General features: G+C 38.2%; 1 long non-coding RNA gene across 1 annotated transcript in view; it reads left to right on the forward strand.

The window, feature by feature from the left end:
* Window positions 1-21,388, forward strand: part of LOC149917880 (uncharacterized) — a 53,982-nt gene that overhangs the window by 7,991 nt on the left and 24,603 nt on the right. The window contains exon 2 of the long non-coding RNA XR_016467018.1: window positions 19,679-19,777. This is a non-coding gene — a long non-coding RNA (uncharacterized LOC149917880). The remainder of the gene's footprint in view (window positions 1-19,678; window positions 19,778-21,388) is intronic.

Genomic DNA, 21,388 nt, shown 5'->3' on the forward strand with positions numbered 1-21,388 from the left:
CATTTGCTTTTTTCTACATACCAAAATTAGAGAAAATTGTTTTGTACGTCATCAAAGAAATTGAAAATCTTGATGCAGAAATTGAAAGTAAATGTGTAATTTCAGAACTGTCACTTACTCTCTTCTTTTCATGGAGAGACTGATTGCAAAGTTCCTTTACCTTCTTTGTATGTTCAGGGTTTTTCTTGTGCTTTCCCATGCAAAGTAGAGCCTCTGAAATGGCAGACTGGACTGCTGTGCCATCACTGTGCTGATGGCACTTTGCCTAACATTTTCACCCCTGCCCTGCTTGAAGAAGAATCTCAGGAACTGAGATAAGAGCAGCTATGTAAGCCTCCATGAGCAATGGCGTACATGCAAGATGCAGTGTTCAAAATTTTTTTTTCTAAGAATTCTGCCTTCTCTTGTATTATGCATTTGCCTATTGATAACTGTTGAGAATATGGAGGGAATATGTGTCAGATGCAAAGGCGAATTTGTGGAGCTGACATCAAGAAATCAATTTAAGCGCATAAGAGTAGAAATTCTACTCTAGTGTTTGTTTCTCTAAATGTAGACCTTTTAATAAAGAGCCATTTGATTTGATAACTAATTATTCTTTCCTATTCTGAAGTAGTTAGAACATTCTTTGCTTTTGATGATATTTCATGCTGAAAATGTAGGTTGTAACAACCACTTTTTGTCAGGAAGTGAGATGTTGCTTCTGCTTATTGAACAGCCAGATTTCTGCATGCTTCCCTCAAGTTTTGGTACTCAACACACTGAACTTCTCAGTTACTATCATCCAAATCTTCATACCCGGTTAGAAATAACCTGTGACCTGATGGTATCGTTTACTTTACATGCAGTACGCCTACTGTTATTTAGCCTGCCCTATGGTGTTATGACCATGTGAGTATTGTGTGCAACCTTCTATTAATCTAGTGCTGCTGTTGCCTACAAGATAGCGTACAGATTCTTGCAAAGGGAAAATAAACATTTTGCCTGAACAGGAACTGAATTACAGGCTCTTCATCTCATAGTTGATAGCTCAGTGATAAAACTGATCTGTTTAATTTGTAGATAACATCCTGTCTGGACCACACTGTACACTTGCCTTGGGACACAATATGCAGTTTGATTGGTGATTTTTTTTCAGTGTGTGTCCATCTGCTTCATTTCCTATCCACCTTGAGGCCGAGGAGAGTAGCTCACTTGATCACTGTTTTTTGCTGACTCCATGAATTGTTCTTTTGGCAGTATGAGAAGCCTCTTGCAGTCTCCTGTTGGCAGGAAGTAAAAAAAGGTATTATTATGAAGGTGTGGTCTAAAACATACAAAAGGAAAAAATAAGTCTTTTTTTATGCTGTAAAAAAGTGACATATTCACCAAATATGGCCAAGCACCTCCAGCTATATGCCTGAAGTTAGAGACAGTTTTCTCCATGTGCCACTGGATTATAGTAGGGAGGGAAGATGGCTTCTCAGTTGCCTAAGTACTGGATATCTAGCTGGATCTGGGTGGCTTTCTGGTGCCAAATGTAAGAGACTTCATCCTCCAGTGAGGAAACAGACTTGTGACAGTTCATCTTGTTTAAGTTAGTGGAGCCATATCTGTCACCCCTACAGTGGGAGGTAGTAAGTGTGTTAGGACATTTAAGATATCACGGAATCTTACTGACAATACTAATGGAGTCCCAAAGAGGTATCTGCTGCTTATCTCTCAGTTTACCAGAATTGTAATGGAGGGCAGGACAGACCATACTGGACAACAAACAATCATTTTTCTGTTACAGGTAACGCAGTTAATAAATGTTAAGCTCCTACACCCGAACAAAGCAATCTCAGCTACTTCTCTCTTGTCTTGACATTTTTCTTCAACACATAGAACACTCTTTGGCATAAAATTTCTTTTTTTTCCCCAGGATTAGGAGCATAGTTAAATCAGCAGGTTTGCTCTCTGGCTGGCAGAAGGAACTTGCTATTGCTCTCCAGTGACCAATTGTGGGAGTTACAGCAAACAGCAAAGTCCAGCTGGTTTCCCAAAGTGAGGTTTTAGATGTGCTAGAGTTTATTTTATGACTGTAGGTCGCTATTGTTATGTCCTAGATGTGTCAGCAACGTAGAGAAGATGAGCTTAATGTCTCTTTACCATGGCCCTGAGCTGTCCATGTTTTCTTTTCAAGCTATGTAAGGAAATTTTTTGTACTGTGTAGCAGAAATGCTAAGTCACAACCTGAAACAGTGATTGAGCACATGGTGGGAAAGCAGGGCCAACCCAGGTGAGTTTAGGTAATGTAGTGCACCTGAGTGGAATGGGTGGAGCCAGGATCCACCTTTCACAGACCTCATTTAAGGATTGGCAGTGGAGTCAAGGATATCTTGCTGGAGATGCTTGCCTACCTGAGGTCTTCCAAAGGTAAGCCGCTTTTTCCCTTTGTTTTTTTTTTTTTGTGTCTATGGCTGCTGCATTTGGGCTTGTCCTTATTTCTTGCAGCCGAAGGCTTTGCCACCCTGTTATAATCACTGTAGTTTCCACCATGTTATAGCATTGCATACGGTTATTATATTTATACTTAATCCACTTTGAAAGTAATACCTCCTATTTGTTATCATGGAAAATACAGCAAATACAAAGAGCACCACAATGCTATTTAGTAGAATGCATTCTAGGCTACAAAACGCTGTTGTTCAGCTTAGTCACCACTGTCTGCTCTGCATTTTCTTCAGCAATCAACAAGGGCCTGCATGCTGTGCCCTTAAAAATCTGTACCAGTGGAGGTGTCCCACTGTCTTTGTTGCAACTGCTGACGCATCACTCACTGCGCTCGTATCCACTGCTTAGTCTCCACAAACATTTGAGCAAACATTGATAAATGCCAATGGGTGCACTTTTCTTTCCTGTGTGGAGGAATGCTGTGACACATCTTTTCTTTGTATGTACTTCCATGCAAGGTGCCATTCTGTCAGACTGCCTGTTTGCTGCCATCTGTCATATGGTAACAGTGTGCAATGGAATACTGCCAGAAAGTTTCAACTTCTGCCATACCACCAACATCTGCCTCCGATGTCATGGGCCAGCATCTTAAATAGGAGACATTATTTTCACAGCAGTCCTCGTATTGTAGTGGAGCTAATGAGATGAAATGATTCTCATTTTTTGCTATTTTCAGTAGTGCAGTTTTGTTGGTTTCACTTTTTCGTGGAAGACCAGTGATTAATGGGTAGATAGAAAGGGGATGGCTAAAACTTGCCTCCATGGGAAGACTAGGAGATCTATTCAACCAGCTGTTAGAAGCTCATTACTACAGCAATAAAAGGATTGATCCCTTCATAAAGCTCCCTCAGAACTTAACAATTCACCTACGTGCAATTACATACTGGCAGTATAAAAATGCCACTGATAAATCACATTTTTTATTTCGAAAAGTTAGGGAGAAGAGAGATATTTAATACACTGCATCATATAGAATTAATATAAATTAGGATCTAATAGAACAAGCTGCTGGGAGCAATGCTGCCATTGCAAAATTTTGAATAACTTGACAGTAGCAGTCGGTTTATTGCATCTGGACAGGGACCAGGTTCTTCTTGTGTCAGGGGATGTGACTCAGAGGGAATATGCATCTTAAGTAGACTACTGAGGGCAACAGAACTAGCTGACAAAAAATGAATTTATTGCTGCTTGAAGCAGTGGCCTGAGAAACAAATAGGCTACTATAAAGTACAGAATACTTGTTATGCATTGTGTAAGATCTCATAAAAAATGCAAAACAACAAAAGAAGCGAGTTGTGAGAAAGAAAAGGCAATTCTCTAGGCTCCCTCTGTCTATCTTTGCATATAGTTGAGGGCAGGTCTTCATTGAAGCAGGAGACTGTCAGTGCAGAAAAGGGGAGTAGATCTGTCCAGCTGAGTCACATTAGTTGTCAGAATCTGCTCTTCTGGCCTTAGTCTTAGGAAATGCTGTTAAAATACAAGTCTGTGGACAGAGTTGATTGTTCCTCCCCAGGTAGTCTTACAAGCTAAACACTGCTTATATGCAGGAAATAAACTGTGATAGTGGATTTATATAAATGGACTATTTCCAAGAAAGAGTCTCTATTTCACACAAGAATAAGCTGATACCTAGGCTTTTCCTTATTCTTCCTTTGTGTTTTTTTTCAGACAGAGCAATTAGTTGCCTTTTCTGAAGCTCTCCTCAGTGCATTTCATAGGGTGACATAGGGCTTGTCATAAGGCTGTTTAGAGATCAGCCCAGGAAAAACTCACTTGCAGTGCTTTGGTTTTCAAAGTTCTCTAACGTCATACTTAGTGTATTAATTTTGTTTTCAGTTATGTGTGTCATAGGGTGCCATGTGGATTAACACTACATTTCAGCAACATATGTGATTGTCTTCCCTGTGAGTCAGTGTTGCAGCAGTGCTTAGGCACAGTGTTGCAGAGGCGATGGTTTCCTGTGTGCCTTCTTAAGTGATTTTTAGAAGTACTGCCATCTTCATGATGATAGATCAATAATAATATCACTTGATACTGACTCGCTTTACTACTAGAAAAGCAGGATTAGAGGAGATTTGTGCAAACCACATGTTTCAGCTTCAAAACATCACTAACTGGAGTCCTAATTCTTCAGTAATACAGATAGTACTATATATGCCACTTTGCAGTCAGGACACTTCAGTCCATGTGGGATAAATGAAATATAAATTTGAAATATGAATTTGAGCTTGCATTCCCCGAGATTTGTTCTCTAGAACTGTTTTTGGACAGCTATGAAGAGCTGATTGAATAAGCTGTGATTTCTTCTGCTTCCACATTGACCTCAATGTATTTTCTTTTTTGCTTTTTACAAAATTTGATATAATAAATGGACACAGATCTGCGGGCTTATTTAATTGCATAAGCATGTGCATTCCTCTACTTTCCTTATAATAAGCTTCATGAAAACACAGTTGCTGTCACTTGATTCTTGCTATTTATGAACATTGAAGGAACTGACATTAGAGATGATCAAATCATCATTTGTTTTCCCGTTTTCCAAATATGTATATTTTCACTGAAACTTTGAAAAAGAAGATAACTGCATGATTTACATCATAAATACAAACTATTTCAACATAGTTTTCTGTTTGGGTTAGAGTCAAAAGTTTGCTTTCAAAATTGTAGCAGAAAAATAGATGCAATACTAAACAAAATGTTTTGAAGCAGCAGAAAAAGAAAAGCTGTACAAATTTTAGATTAATATGATACAGGAAAATTTTTGTGATAATTTCTCTTCTGACTAATTTCTATTCTGACCCATGTCATGGATTGTAGGGATTTTAAGAAGTCAACAGAATCTTAGTTCACAGTGCTGTAAAGATTAATACACTTCAGACATAAATGCATTTTATTCAAAATAAAAAACTGTGGGTGAATATAAGCCGTTTGAGAAGAAAACTGTTCTTTGCTTCACTCTGGTCAATCTACATGAGAGATCACCTAATTCCATAAACTTTTCTTAGGTGTAAAGAAGATAGGCAAGGGCTACTGTTGGCTTATCTAAACATGAAGATCTGTACAAGGTTAGCGTGAGAGCACATCCTCTCCTCCAACTGCAAAACAACTACTCCCCTGTGCATAAATTCAAGATCTTCACTGATGTTGCTGTGGCAATGTGTGCATCCACTCTTAGCAACTGCTTTCTTTTCGTTCTCCTTTCGTGACCTGAATTCCCACTGAGAGGTGGATTGCATATTTTAAAGGCACAGTTTTAAAGCTATAAGTATCTGGAGCATAAGCAAAAATTAGGGCAAGTGTATAGCAATACTTCTCTTAATTTTTTACTGCTCCCTATGCATTTATTGTATCTCAGAAGAGATAATACTGAATTAGACTAACCTTTTGTCTGTCCAGGATGGATGTTATGTTTGTGTGTGTGTCTGCATTTAATATATATCCAATTTTAGAAGTTAGCAATACTCCAGGGATTTCCACAAAGCTTTTCTCTGTGGGGAATCTTCCTGAATGCTCACTGCTGCACGAGGAGTCTCATGTTACATTTGCTATCTCTGGCGAGGGAGGTAATGCTATGTCTTTTTATCTTGCACTCAGAGATACAAGCTGTGAGTTCTTTTGTTGCCCTTGGAGAACCATGCATGCAAGAAGAATTCTGGCACGTATGTGTCTTACATGCATGTAGGGCAGCTGAGACACAAAGTCATTCAGAGCCTGGGTTTAGGTTGCAGGCATTACATGATATTTTTAGGTGACATTTCTAAAGAAAGTGATGATGGGCATTGGCTTTAGGTAGCCTGTGAATGCTGTTGAGTATGTGTTGACAAGCCTAGTGATTCATAGTCATGGTACAACAAGAAGATGCTTTGTTTAAGCTCAAATCTGGCGTGGTATTCCTTAGCTGCATAACCTCCTCCTAATGCTTCATGAAGATGTGATGTTGCCCCTTGTTTTGGAAAGTGGGAAGAACATTTATCAAGAGGGGCGAGTGAGAAGTACTAATGTAGTTTTATCATTGATTGGTTCCTCAAGAGATCTGCTAAGGGGGGTTCAGAGAAGAGGAAAAGTTCTAAAACCTTCAGTGAGGATGTGAAATTAATGAGAGACAAGCATCAACTGTTGCTGTTCCTGTGACTATGCTACACCAGACCAGAGAGTAGTACTAGCTGCACAGTGTGAGGTCACTGTATTCACAGCTGAGTGACTTATTATATCTTCTTTCTTGAGCATGTGTTCTCTTTCACACAACCATTCCCCAGCAGAATTCTGTGCAGGGAAGTACTGAGAAACCATTAGTCCATTCTTCCATCTTTCCATCATCAGAATGCTCTTTTCCATTAGAGGCTACTCCAGAGCCTCTGATAGGTCATGAAAGAGACCAGAGTGTGGCCAGACTAATGGTGTAATAAACAGCAGATGGAAAATCGTTCCCTACAGACTACAGCAAGCTGACTAGTCAAAAGCACTGTAATGTATTGTACATAGAGTGCAATCAAAGCATAAGTTTAGCAGCAAATTCAGTATTACAGAATACTCTATATGCTCTGGAGAGCTGAGATGTGTGTCATGGGAGCTATAACTTTTATATGTGACTTTTCTGGCTTTTTCTTTACATTTTCATTCTTCTTTATGCATACATTTTGGGAGAAGAGCTGTTTCAGAACCTGAGGAAAATCTTTTTGAAGAAAAGCATATGTGTGAAAGGGAAATATAATCTGAGAAGCTACAGAGACAAGAGAGTCCTCAGATTAAAAACAGGGAAGATTTTCTCCCCATTTGAGTACGTCTCTGCAGTGGGCTGCCATTACGAGCCTCTAGACTACATAGTTGGATTAAAAAAAAAAAAAAAAAAAAAAAGCACAACAAAATCAACAAACCAGGTTTCTACTTAGTGCTATTGTTTTTATTAGCAGTAGAGCAAGATACTAAAAAAGCCATAGAAAGCGATTATTTTCCTCTTACCTCTGTCATCAGGAATCTCAGTGCTATTGTGTGATTGCTTAAACCTTATCCTCCGTAGTAATCCCTGATAATGTGCAAACTCTCCAGTTTCTTGACAAATGAATAGTAGTGGTACACTTGACACAAAATACACCATTGCTACCAAACATGAATCTCTTTTATCCTCTTTTCATGTAATGTTCATCACTGTGGAAACTTCTGTACTCTTTTCACAATCCCTCAGAGTCATGTACTTCGTACAGCACACTTCATACAGCATCTCCCAAGCATCTTATTTTAGCTATTTCCCTAGCAACTTCTATAAGCATATCCTACAGGTTTTCTCTTTGTTCCTGCCTGAAGGATGGTGTGTTAGATTAGGGGGAATAGGTGGAAAAGCAGGATTTGTGAACATGGGGATGCAGGCAGCAGTGAGCTGAGGCAGGCATGGTGACTATGACTCAGGAGGTGGGAGACGCCTTTTAGCCCATTGGCAAGTTCTGCAGAAGTGACAAACACCTTTAGGGTTCAGTACATATGACTGATCTGATAATTTATTTTCAGGATCAAAGCGCTTAGGTGTTGTACTGGTGTCAGCTTAAATTTAAAAAGCTCTGAGCAAAATATCCAACCAAAACTGTGTTGTATGCTCCATTTTAAAATCAGCTGCAACCAGTAGCACATCATTTTTCAACACAATGGAAATTAACCCAGATTTTTAGGGCTGTTCTAATACAATTTTAAGTTTGCAACAGAACGTTGTCATATGATGAAACTGAGGCCTTAGCTCTGTTATGGATCAATGCTGTAGATGAAGATCCTACTGTATCCAAGTCAGAAATGTACTGGGCACTGATTTGTTTTGTTCTTTTTCACATTGCTGCACTCACAGTATCTTTTTCTCTAGCATTGTTACTAAGAAATACTTCATCCAATGCATTTCTGTATTGTAACTTTTTTTCACTGTTGCTGGTCATGCCTGCCTGCATAAATAAGTCTTTCCAACACTAGAGCTCAAAAAAATCTCTATATTTGTCTGGCAAAAAACATTGCTGGGTCTCTGCCTTTCCATCAAGCTAAAGCTGGGGTCCCATTGGTATGCTAATTCAAGGCAGCAGAGAGCAGAGCTCCTTACCTGCAGCTTTTAAAACTCAAACATTTTCTAATCAATTTCCTAATTGGGACCTAAGGGAACCCGTTATGCTTTAATATCTACTGGACAAAATCTATATCTTTTTCTTTTAAAATCTTTAATTATGAGTTGAATTTTAAATGAATTTGATCAGGGTGAGTATTTACATGTTCCAAGATTTATTTATTTATTTCTTTATTTAAGTTGACAGAAATACTCTGCTGTCAGACATAATTCTATATGCTGATATACTGATTGACCAGTTGTAAAACATCTTTTTGTTTTTTTTCTCAGCTTACACAGGGAAGATAGTCTCATAATACTTACATAACTATGAATTCAGCAGTCAGTCAGTTTGATTTAATTTCTAAGATACTGATTTAACTCCAAGTCAATATAATTTTCTTGTGGAAGTTAGATGATATTTTCCTGGGGACTGTTCTGTATTGTTTTTTCTTGAATCCCAACAACATTACATTCATCATTTCTTTTTTGTGCGGTCCCCATACAAACTCTTTAGATTGGAAATCAGTGTAGTTTATATTAGAGTTTTGCTTTGTGACTGTCAATGAGGGACACAGTGAGAAGTATTGACACAATGAATCTCAGTCTTATGTTTGTGGTCTGCTTTTGTCCTGTCTTTTGCTGTTTTTAAATAACTGCATTCTTTGAAGGAGAAATGGGAAGATGACATCTGTAAAGAAAGAGAGTGCCTACAGGGATTTGGTCCCAGTCAGTATTCAGTCTGTGAATTTGTGTTTTTTGGCAGTTTCTTGAAGTTGTAAGTTAGCAGTTATATCTAAATGTCTGATTTGTCAGGTGGGTGATAAATACACTAAGTGAAGACTGGGAACCTGAGGTGGTTCCTGTAAAAAAGAAGCTGCATGGAGACTTGGGAAGAGTTTGCTTTGGAACTTTATATGAGGCCTGAATTTCAACTCCAAAGAAAGGATTTGCCAGTAGAGAGATCCAGCATCAGTCACTATCTGCTATTAAGATCTGAGAGACATGGGAGTACAGTTATTTCTGCTTGGGTCTGCTTTTTCTCTTAGTTTTAGGTTTCAACTGGTATGCTTAAATAACATTCTTTTATCATATATGTTGTTAGAGGAAAAATACAGATACCTTCTGTAAATAATGCAGTTTTGAGGTGACTTGGCTTAGGTGAATCTTCTCATCTGCCTTTGAAATTTTGAGGAAGGTGTGTTGGTGCTAGCCAGTGGAATTGAAATATTATTAAATGGGGAAGAAAAGGAAGGAATGAGATCTAAAAAGACCAGGAAACAGGTAGGTGAGAAGGGAGATAATCACAATTCATCTCAATCTTTTTTTCACTCAGCCAGGAGTTATCCCATCTTCTCACTGTTCCCTGGATGTGCAATGTATCTTGATATGGCCAACTTGAGAACTTTATTTTCCTACTGCAAACACAGGCAAATCAAATATGTATGGCCCTGACACTGCTTGTTCTGCCATCACCCAAATTGAGAAAGCAGCTTCTGCAAAAGAAGCAGTAGATGTCAAACTGCATGACACATCCTCTTGAAAGAGAAAAGCAAATCCCTCTGTGTGAATAATTGTGTAATAAATAAAAGCTCTTATTTCTCAAAACTGTTGACATTCTGGGTCAGGCTTCTCCCTGGTGTAATACGCCTGTCTTCAGCGAATTTACAGGAGGAGAGAAGTGGCCCTCCCTGTTTAGGCAGAGGAGATGCTGCCCATACATTTGTCTCACATCTTGGAAAATCAGTTGTGACCTTGTGTGTGCGTATCTGTGTATAATGTGTGTACAAGTGGGCGTATCTGTGCAATAAGGAAATGAACTTCAGCTTTGTTATAAATTTTAATACTTCTATTTATTAGCTTGAATGCATTTGAATAATCTACCAGGCCTGTTACCTACTACAATTTTTCTATTCACTGTTGATGTAAACCTTACAGTCTTTTAACTTGCAGTGAAACAGGTTTCTTGTAGTCATTTTTAGCATTAACATTAAAACATTATAGATAGAGCTTAAGTACCATAATAATCATGGAAGTGATTATAAAGCAACAATTTCCACTACATCTTATGCGTTCTTTTAGTTTCTTCATGTCATAGCTGATTAAAATGAAGATATTTGCTTCTTTTCTTTGTAGCTTAAATATAACTACATGAGAAGGAGCTGAAGCCTTTCTGCCTTGTAGAGAACAGTTCAAAGATCAAGCTCTGTTGCAGATGCTTTTTTTGGTGTTGAGATGAGAAGCAACTAATACCAACTGTAGTGCTAAGTGCTGTAGTTGTCTATCAAGCATTAGCATAATGAGAAATTTTTAATTTGACCTCAAATAAAGCTAAACATTCAGCCATTCAAAAAAATAAAGTTACTTTCCTGGTCTTTTATTTCTGCGGTGGGAGAATACAAGCATAGGTCTCTTGTGCGATTTGAATTGCCTCTCTTTTCATCTTTATTTCTGTATGTATGTAGATGAGCTTTATCCTTCTTCCTGATGAAAAGTGAGGCAACTCCAAGAAATAAAGCTCATCTTATTATTTCATGAGTAAACAGAGATTAAGACAGTTTAAGATGATAAAAGTAATAGATACAGTAAGAGATGAGCAGCTGGAGAGATATAGGAATCTTTGTATCTCTTTCTAGAATTCAAGGTTGTTGAATTTTCTCTCTGGGAAAAGCATATACCCTATAGAAGCGTTCCTCTTTAGTGCACTTTTTTTTTCCCTTGTTTGTTCATCATTTGTTTGCAATTTTACTAATATTAGCATCTTTCTACAAGTGAAAAATATACCTGAAAGTTCATAAGGAAATATGCCCAGGAATTCAAAATTCAAAGTAGAGGTGATTGTTTTTCACACTAGTGATTAGACTGTGCAAATGGCTGTGGCAGGTGAAGGCAATAGCTTCTCAAATAAGAAAATAATGTTCATTTAAGTAACAAAACATTTTCATATGTACCACCAGGTTCACTTCTTCTAGGGGGGAAATATTCCTGAAAATTTTTCCTCAAGGCCTGAACAGTTAAAGCTTGAAATGAAGGCTGACATGAGTAAAGAAGTATGTTATCCCATTCTGTCTTGCTGTGACATGCTGTGTAAGCCTTCTCAGAACCTGGAACAATTTGAGATTTCAGCCTTTCACCACAATCTTTATGTTTGAGACAATTGATTTGTGCGAGGCTTCATGTTGGGCATTTGGTGCCACTCAATGTCAGTGGCTGGACTCTCAAGTAGCTGGGTAAGGTTCTGATGATTTCCGTGTTTCTCTGCATTAGAGCTTTAAAATACACCATCTTTATATTCTATAAATAAAAGATTTATATGTGTTTTCTGTACTTCTTTAATGTCTTTCTGTGTCTGATAGAGAGGATCTTGCTGTAAAGTCAAATGCTTCCCTGTGATAAATGCTGATGTTTTCATAAATATAATATACTTTTTACACCTATGTATAATCATGGCTATCTGATTAAAAGCTCCGTTGTAGAGAAGGGACAACATTAAAAATATGATCTCTATTTTATGTACTGTAACATGAAAGGAAAGGTGCTGAATTGTAAATGAAATAAAAATAGCACTGTGCCATGCCATCTCAAAAGGTCAGCTATTAGATATACTGCAGAAAGATGTCTGTCTTGCATATTCTTCAGAATACCAGATTCCCCTCCACCTCACGGTGAGTACTGACAGTTAAATCAGTTAAATGTGAAATGAAGGTTAAATTTTTCTATGCCACTCAGGCCATGAACGTAAGGCATTACGTTCCTTTCTCATCTAAGTGCAAGTGGATATTTTTGTCCCTAGTTAAAGTTGTGGTAAATTCTACGTCTTGGGCAGCATAGGGCTGGATGAGGTAGTAGGGAACAATATATATTGAACAGAAGTTTGTAACAGTCAGAAGTAATGAAAGATTTTATGCTTTCAAGTGACTTTTCTGCAAAATAAATAAGGAAAGATTGGAATTGGTGCTACTAGACCACCACCTTACTATCTCTCTACCCATTTTGTACTGCGCATTAATCATTGCTTGTGATTAATGATTGTGATAATGGTACTCAGTAGGCATTTTCTGTGCTAGAAGCTATCGTACTAGAAGCTAATTTAAAGCACTTAGTTTGCAATGTGACTTTTTTCCCATTGATAAGAGAAAGGTCTGAGGGAGAGCAGTGGCATGCTCCAGAGAATGGGAAAATCTTTTGAAAAGGTTTGTGATAAAATTAGTTTTAAATTTTTTTTGAGCTGCTGTCTCATGAATATTGTATCCAACTAAATAGGCTATAAGGAAACACTGAGATAGAAATGAGCATTTCTCTCATCAGTATAGCTGTTTAAAAACATTTTGTTTAAGAAATGGATGATCTCAAGACTTTTTGAAAGTCTTTGAAGTTCCAGGATGGCTGCACAAAGAAACATGTATGGTTTAAACATACCTTACTTGGACTGCAGTAGCTAGTTTGTCCATAACAACGTTTGGATTTTATTCTGAATTGACAATAGCTTTCCCAACTTGTTGTTCAGGTAGGCTGTAGTGCATTACTGATATTTGAGTTACTTCATACGATTGTGGAAACACCAGTGGTCAGAACTGAAGCCTTTATTGGTCTTTTTTGGAATAGAATCTTTGAGGACTACCCGCTAGGGCATAATATGTGGTGAGGCAGCACTCTCTTCTTTCCACATATTAACCTTAACAATATTTTCCCATCTTGACTGAAGTAAATATAGGTTTTGATACACACAGCAGATAATTGTAAGGTTTCAACATGACAATGCCACTGTTTAAAAAAATAATTTAAGTGTTTTTATTGATTTGCCAGCAGGAGGAAGTTGACATGTGGAGATAGACTATTATTTATGTTGTGATACACTTTTTTCATGTTTGGTTGCTTTTGTAAGGCATGATATGATGGAAAATAAAATACAGTATCTATCTTCATTTATCTTAGAATAAAAGTTGTATTTGCAGGCTTTACAGCAAGACAATGTGTTCTGTTCAACATCACTTTTCAGTAATTTTGAACTTACTGTAATGACTTCTAGAAGGCTCCTTTAGATGAATAACAGAGTAAGAGAGCTTAGCCTGTATAAATAAGATGACAGTGGGATTCAGCATTCCAGACTTCCTTTGAAACCCAGCACTGTGTACGGTTAGCTCAGTCTTTGAGAGTGGTTACATCAAATACATATTAAACAACGGTGTTACACTAATGTAGTCACATCAGAATTTTTGTTGTCTGCAGTACTGATCAGGCATGTCCAACCTGCAGCCTATGGGTTGCATGCATCCCAGCACAACTCACAATGCAGCTCACCCCCTGCCCCATACTATCTTAGTGGTGGCTCTGCCCCACCAAGCAGCACAGCCTGGCCCCGCAGTGCCAACAGAACATCAGTGCACTATTAACCTTATGTAGGCTAAAACCAGGGCACAGGGAGCACTGGAGTGCTGTCTCAAGTTGTGGTAAATAAGTTTATGGATTTTGACACATTGGCTAAGCACAGTCCTGTAAACAGCAAGAAATATGCTGTAGTGCTTCCCATTTTGACAAAGGAATTTGAGAGTAGATTTCAAGATTGCTGAAGAAATCAATTTTTTTATTTGCAACTTGTTTTTCAGTCAACATTACATTACTTGTGAGTTTTCAAACGGAATGTATTGAGTTGCAGTTAAAAATTTGATCATGCCCCTTTACCAGACATTTATAAGATCTTTCTTACCATTGCTTCACAGTCATGTCTTATTTGTGTCATTGCTTTTTGGTAGTATGTACATTTGTGAATGACTGTTTTGAAGGATGAAGTATACACGAAGAGTAAAATTTTATCCAAAATGTCTATTGAATACTTTGAGAACTCACTAAGAATTGCAAACACTGCCATCAAACCACACCGATGAATTAGTTTCACAAAAACAATTTTGTGTATCCCACTAGTTTTATGATTTTCTTGCTCTTGTTTTTATACTTTAATGAAAAACCATAAAAATTAAAATAAGCTTTACTTCTTTATTAGCTATATTATGTATATTTTAAGAGGGCTTCTCTGAAAGTAATGCGTCCTACTTTATGATGTTGGCCTGTGACGTCAGGAGCAAATGTTGATGGTATGGCAGTGGAAGTTGAACCTTCCCACCAATATTACGTTTGTTGTCATGTGACAGATGGCAGAGGAGAGGCAGTCTGGCAAAATGGCTTCTGGCATGGAAGTGTGGATGAAGCAAAGCTGTTGTCATTGAATTTCTCCATGTAGAAAAAATGCATTGATTGACATTCATCAGCACTTGCTGAACGTTTTAGAGACCAGTGCACCACAAGGTGGTGGGTGGTGAATTTTAGCAGTAATAACAGTGACAGTGATTCACCTCCCCTGGTACAGACCAATACAAGCACAGCATGCAGGCACTAATTGTGGTGACTGTGTTGAAAAATAGTGTGTTGTAGCTGAGAATTTGCTCGACCAAACAGTGTTATTTTGCCCTTTGTGTCTACTATAGTTTCCATGGGAATAATAATTACTAATAGAGTAACCTATGAATATGCAGCCCATGACAATTCTTTTTCACTCAGTGTGGGCCAGGCAAGCCAAAAGGTCGAACACCCATGGTACTGGGCATAATCCCCAAATCTCTGCTTCACAGGGCATAATGAGAGCATGGACAGCAACAAAAAACACCTTGACAAACTTGTGTAAACATAAGTATTTACTTGGTTGCAGCGGTCTCGTAGGAGCTATCTACAGATGGGGAAAAGCTCAACCAAAAAAGGAGTGACTGATGTTTTTCATGGTTGTGTTTCAGATGTTGATATTTTTATATATTTAACTTTAGAGCTATGATCTACTTGTAACCAAACATGACAGGAGGTCTGAACAATGTTAATTGCCGACAGAAAAGAGAGATGATTGATAACGATCTGAACCCATAAATTCCCAATACGTGTGTTTGTCTCTATCTTTAGGAGAATCCATTTAAAGTTCATGAACTTGGAGTTGTAAAACAAACCATATATATACCTGAGAGCCTGTGAGATTCCTCTTTCAGTTCATGGAATAGAGATGTCTTCATTTAAAGCAGAGAATCTGTCCTAGACTTCTGCATGTGTAAGCTTGTTTGATGTTTGTAGTGCAGATGTTCATGATGTATAACAGTCTGGACTTTTTTTCAGTACATACATTCACACACAGGTCCAATCTGAGGAATAGGCTTTGGTCAGTAGTTGAAGTGAAATCTGTAAAGAAGTCTGAGAATTCTCCAGGAAATCTTTCTCCTATTTGAAACGGGATACTTTTCCCTCTAAGTCCATAATCAGGCTAGAAATGAAGTGTAATGCTGCTGGACTGCTGTGTATCTTTACTTAAGGAGACAATATTTTTGTTCTAGAGTGCACCTCGCTTACAGGGGAACAGATCCAGTTCTGACCCTTTAAAACATCTGTTTCTTTGTAGGATGCAGAATGGTTAGACTGCCTTTTGCATTTTATTTCTTTTTATTTTCTTTCCACTTCCTCTTCCCACTCCTTTACATTTGTTGCAGAGTAGAGGAAAACTCTAAATACAAGTAGGTATAATACAAGGATAAAATACAAGTAAGTTTTCTAAATAGGAAAGCTAGCTAGTACCTCTCAGAACTGGAGAACTCTGGAATGATATTTGGAATGAAATAAAGTTCAGATAGGTGCTGAGGAATAAATTGTGTATGGCCCCATTCCAGGGGCAGAATAATCACACAGCCAATGACTGTCTTCAGCTCTGAGGAAGCAACAATTTTGGGAGAAGGGAAAGAGATTATTCCATTTTTGTTTCTATTTTTAGCATTTGTTTGAACTTACTGTGCACCTTACATAGAAAGTGTTCAAAGTTTTGGCAGTCTTTATTGACACTGAAAGGCAGAAATATTGATTTATTGTATGTGTTAAAGGATCATTTCAGTCATCAATGAATTGCATCCGTTTCTGGAGAGAAACACAGGAGGTACTTCTCTGAATACAGCAATTCTAAGCAATAGCATGAGATAAGATCAAAAGCTTGTCATAAGCTCTTGAAAAAGCAACAGAAAGAGTGGCAGTAAGAATAAATTAATATATTGGAGATAGCCTTTTATTTCTAAGAAAAGCATCATTGTGAAACATTGTGAGTGATCAGAGCATAGCGGCAGAGTGCACCTTATAATTCAACTGTTAGTAACTTGGAAGAATATGATCTTTATAAATGTATAAAATCATAAATTCATTATTTCTGAAACCAATTCATATGAGAGATGGCTTTGAAAAAGCCAAAACTGAGTAAAAGGGGAGAGGCAGATCTATGCTATATGACATCAGCCTTCCTTTTTTTTTTTTACCTCTGTTCTTTTCTAAGCACATCCACTTTTATGTAAATACAGTGGGGGTGGGGGGTGGGGGAGGAGGAGCAGGGGAGAAAAAGACACACAAAAACGTAAGCTGACAGCAGAAGTAGAGTGAACAAATCCTGTCTGAAGATTCTGAGTGCCCGCAGTATTTTGTTTATGTTCAAGCATGCGTACTTTTTCTTTCACCACTTAAAATTGGTAGCCATGAGATTTTGACCACACTGACTTGCCTTGTGTGTCATATTTCTAGATACACCTGCAAGAAACCATCTCTGCTGATTTGTTTTGTTTTGTTACATTTCAGTGTTCGGTGCCCCTTAATTTGTTTCATTTTTCATGGCACATGTGATGGTCTAGTGGTTATGCAGTTGGGTAGTAGTATAGGGAATGTAAATAGTTTTTTTTCCTGCAACTGTATCTGTCAGACTTTGGAAGGGGGAGAAGGAGAAGCTTTCTCTCTCTCTCTCTCTCTTTTTTTTTTTTTTTTTTTTTTTTTTTTTTTTTACACAGTGATGAGCACTTATTTCAGTTCTCAGATGCAAGCAAACACAGAAACTCAAACTGTAAAAAAAAATGAAATTTAGATGGATACTTCTATGATGATGAAAAACACGTAGTGAAAAGGCTAATTCACACCATGAATACTCATCAGTACAACTAGGAGTAATTTACAATATCTGGCTAGTTATGTTGGTGATTTTATTTATTTGGATGTTTTCATTTTGTGTGCTGGCTCATTGCAATGTACTATTTTTGTTTGCTATTGAATATCACTGGAGCACAAGTCCTATGAGGAGCAGCTGAGGGAGCTGGGATTGTTTAGTCTGGAGAAGAGGAGGCTCAGGAGAGACCATATTGCTCTCTACAACTTTCTGAAGGGAGGCTGTGGTGAAGAGGGTTTTGGCCTCTTCTCCCAAGCAATGAACAGGACTGGGGGAAATGGTTGCAAGTTGTATCAGAAGAGGTTTAGGTTGGACATGAGGAAAAACTTTTTCTATCAGAGAGTGGTCAGGCACTGGAATGGCCTGCTAAGGGAGGTGGTGGAGTCGCCGTCCCTGTCAGTGATCAAGAGGTGTATGGGTGAGGAGCTGCGAGATATGGTTTAGTGCTTGTGGTAGCAGTGGTAATGTGAAGACGGTTGGACTAGATGATCTTACAGGACATTTCCAACCTTATGATTCTATGATCATGGCCTTAAGTTGTGCCAGGGTAAGTTTAGTTTGGATAATAGGAAACACTTCTTTACAGAAAGGGCTGTTAAGCCCTGGAATAGGCTCCCCAAGGAGGTGGTTGAGTCACCATCCTTGAATATGTTTAAAAGCCATTTGGATGTGGTGCTCAGGGACATAATTTAGTGGAGGGTTGTTAGAGTTAGGGTAGTAAGGTTAGATTGTGATTGGGCTCAATGATCTTTAAGGTCTTTTCCAACCTGAGTGAGTCTATGATTCTATGATCTGCAACTGCTCTTTAGGATTGCATGTATTGTGACCTGTCATGCAGTGCAGGTGTTTCTGAGGAATGGAAGAGGACATAATCGTGTTTATTTCTTACCTGTAAAATGAGGCTTTGCCCTTTTTTACAGTACTTTGCCTATTTTTATTTATGCAGTCTCTCTGATGCTGGATTTAACCTGCCTTCTGCAAGGAAGCACTGGATTGGGCTTTAGATGCTGAGTGATTCACCAGTGTGGCTGAGTTTGGCCCACTGTCACTCATTAACACATTTCTGTTGGTATTTGAAGCTTTATAGAAAGTGTCCATGTGGTGTAGTGTAGCCATGTAGATCATATGAGGAACAAAAAAGTGACCTTAGCATTGGCCTAGCTAAATCAACTTAAAATTATCCAACCATGCATTACTGAACAGGTAGTAACAGCAGGCTACTAAACTAAGCTGGCTTAGACACTGAGAACAGTTTTGCAAAGATCTGTACAAAGGAGGGAAGAGGGTAATTTATAATTGCTTCTCAGCCCTTTGCAAGTGTTGTGTAAATGGGTAGTGATAATGAAGACAGCTATCTGTTAATGTCAATTAGCAGAGAAGAAATATGAGCTGAGATCAGGAAGATCTGGGTCTGACTTAATTTTGCTGCCACCTGCAATGAGGAGTGTGAAATTCAGAGGTCATGAAATCCAGCATATCTCATGCTGGGTTATAACAGACATGCTATCATTCTAGTGTCAATAGTTTTTTTCTTTTCTTTCTATAGTCTGTCTTTTAGTACACATTGTAAAAACATGTTTTTCTTCTGATTTTCTTTAGAAATATCTGCAGTAACTGAAGCCTCCTTTGTTTTCCAAGCCTTTCCCCATGTGAATTTAAAACTGGGATCAGGTGCAGGATTTCTATCAGCAGTTTCTGAAGCTCTCATTCCCATATGAGATGTAACAGAATTAAGCAGCTTGAATTTACTTACGCTTCTTTTCATTCCTTAAGTTTCCTTCTGTGCAGGTCATTTCACTGTCTAATGGGATCTTACTATAGCTATCGGTCATATCACTTAAACCAGTAACCTTAAAGGTGTTGGCAATAGGTTTAGGCCCCTGTATGACAGAGAGCTGGATCCAGGTGCATGTTTCACTTTGCTTTTGAAAGAAAAAAACATTTTCATTTATGCCTCCATCCTGAGTGTGGCCTTTTGATATTGTATATCCAATGGACAAAGCTGTTTTGGAGCTTTTAATCTTAGTTGTGATACTTTCTCTCATCCTTTTCTCTCCTGGAGCTATCTTTCCTTCACTGTACAAAAGATATTTAACATCCTGACATCTCTTCCCACTCTGTTCCCTTGCCAGGATCGGGAGGAAACTTGGCTTCTGGTGGAGCAGATGACAATAGGTGGCAGCAGCAGTCCATGGTGGGAGCCAGAGTGAAAGGAAACAGGCTCACATGAGGTTGGCATGTTAAACATATTTTTTTTCTTTCTCTCTTTCTTTCTCTCTTTCTTTCTCTCTTTCTTTCTCTCTTTCTTTCTCTCTTTCTTTCTCTCTTTCTTTCTCTCTTTCTTTCTCTCTTTCTTTCTCTCTTTCTGAGCACACCTCTGGTTCTGATTTCTTTTTTTTTTCCCCCAATTCACCTACATGCTCTGTAATAATTATCTAGAAGGGCTTTTCATTTTGTTTGCTGTTATGCTTCCACATGAGTGATTAATAGAAGCCTTGGCTGCTTACCTCTCAAAACATAAGCAAGAAGAGAATTTCTTTGAAAAATACAGTGCTCAGATTTATTCTTGGTTTTTCTAACACCTCACTCCCCACATACTCACTTACAAACCAAGGTAAATCATATACTTGGGTTTTTATGCCTCTAAAACTGCTGTTCTATATTAGAGCAGAGAAACCCGGAGAAGCTGCTTTTCTTCCTTATGAACTTCCCTTTAGTTTTAATTACGATCTCAGTAGTCTGGCTTATAATGAAGGAAAAACCAATTTTATTTGTTTATATCAGGATGTACAATCTCACAGGACAAAATGATGTCCTTTTAATAATCTTTCAAGCTAACAGGTTTAGAAGTATGATGAATTTGCCTTGTGAGTGAGAAGGAATTCAGCCCTTGACTCTACTGAATGGATGTTTCCTCTGGAAGTTAGTTTGCCCCTTCCTTCAGGCTTCAGGCCTGCAGGTACTTGTCTGAGGTACTCGCCCAATGGGTCTGGAGCTCACAGTGTCCTTTTTTCCAGGTTAAGTACTAATTTGTTCACACTCTTCTGTCACAGCTAACATCTCCTCCTCCCCAAAAGCAACCTGTAGATAAAGAGCTTCTCAAGTCAGGCATATGCAACAGCTACAGTGAGTCCATGGTAGACACAGAATATGGGACCAGAAGGCTTGAAAGTAGCAGTTTGTAACCCACCAAACAAAACTGAAGAGTCTTCAATAAAATAACTGGAAGGCCCTCTGCTCTTACCCTCCTACTTCTAAGTGGGAAGGCAGGGTTATTCTGGACTAATTCCCTTGCCCTTATCAACTGCAGAGCATTTAGCTTGTGAAAACAACTCCTTAAGGCAGGAGGGTTTCTGTTCTCCAGGCAGTGACTTCTGCTTCACTTGCCTCGTATAGTTACAGACCTTTGCAGCTGACTTTGTACTAAAAAACAGATGACCTCTTTCTGGAAAAAAAAAAGAAAAAAAGAAAAAAAAAATTACTACTTTGGAGTGTAATCCAGTTTGCTATTTAGAGCTTGTATGCCTAAAAAGAGAGCTGCATAAATTACTGACACTTTCTTGTTAAGCTCTAGAAATGTTTGTTTCAGACAGAAGCAGTGAGATAGAGGACAACACTTCATATAGAAAATGGAGTCTCCAGCTTTTTGAGGACAAAGACAGGGAGTTCGTTATTTCACATAGAATTCACAAACTGCACAAAAAATTCCTATTCTGGTCATAGAAAGTGTGTGTGTTTGTGTACTTCCATTCCCTGTGTTTCTCTCTGCCATACTATTATCTTTCAAGTGCTGTTTTCTCCTGTTGTTTTCACCTGTTCATCTCAGGCTACCTTAAATTTAG

Source organism: Phasianus colchicus, chromosome 5, assembly GCF_987193195.1.
Source record: "Phasianus colchicus chromosome 5, bPhaCol1.hap1.1, whole genome shotgun sequence".
Taxonomy (NCBI): domain Eukaryota; kingdom Metazoa; phylum Chordata; class Aves; order Galliformes; family Phasianidae; genus Phasianus; species Phasianus colchicus.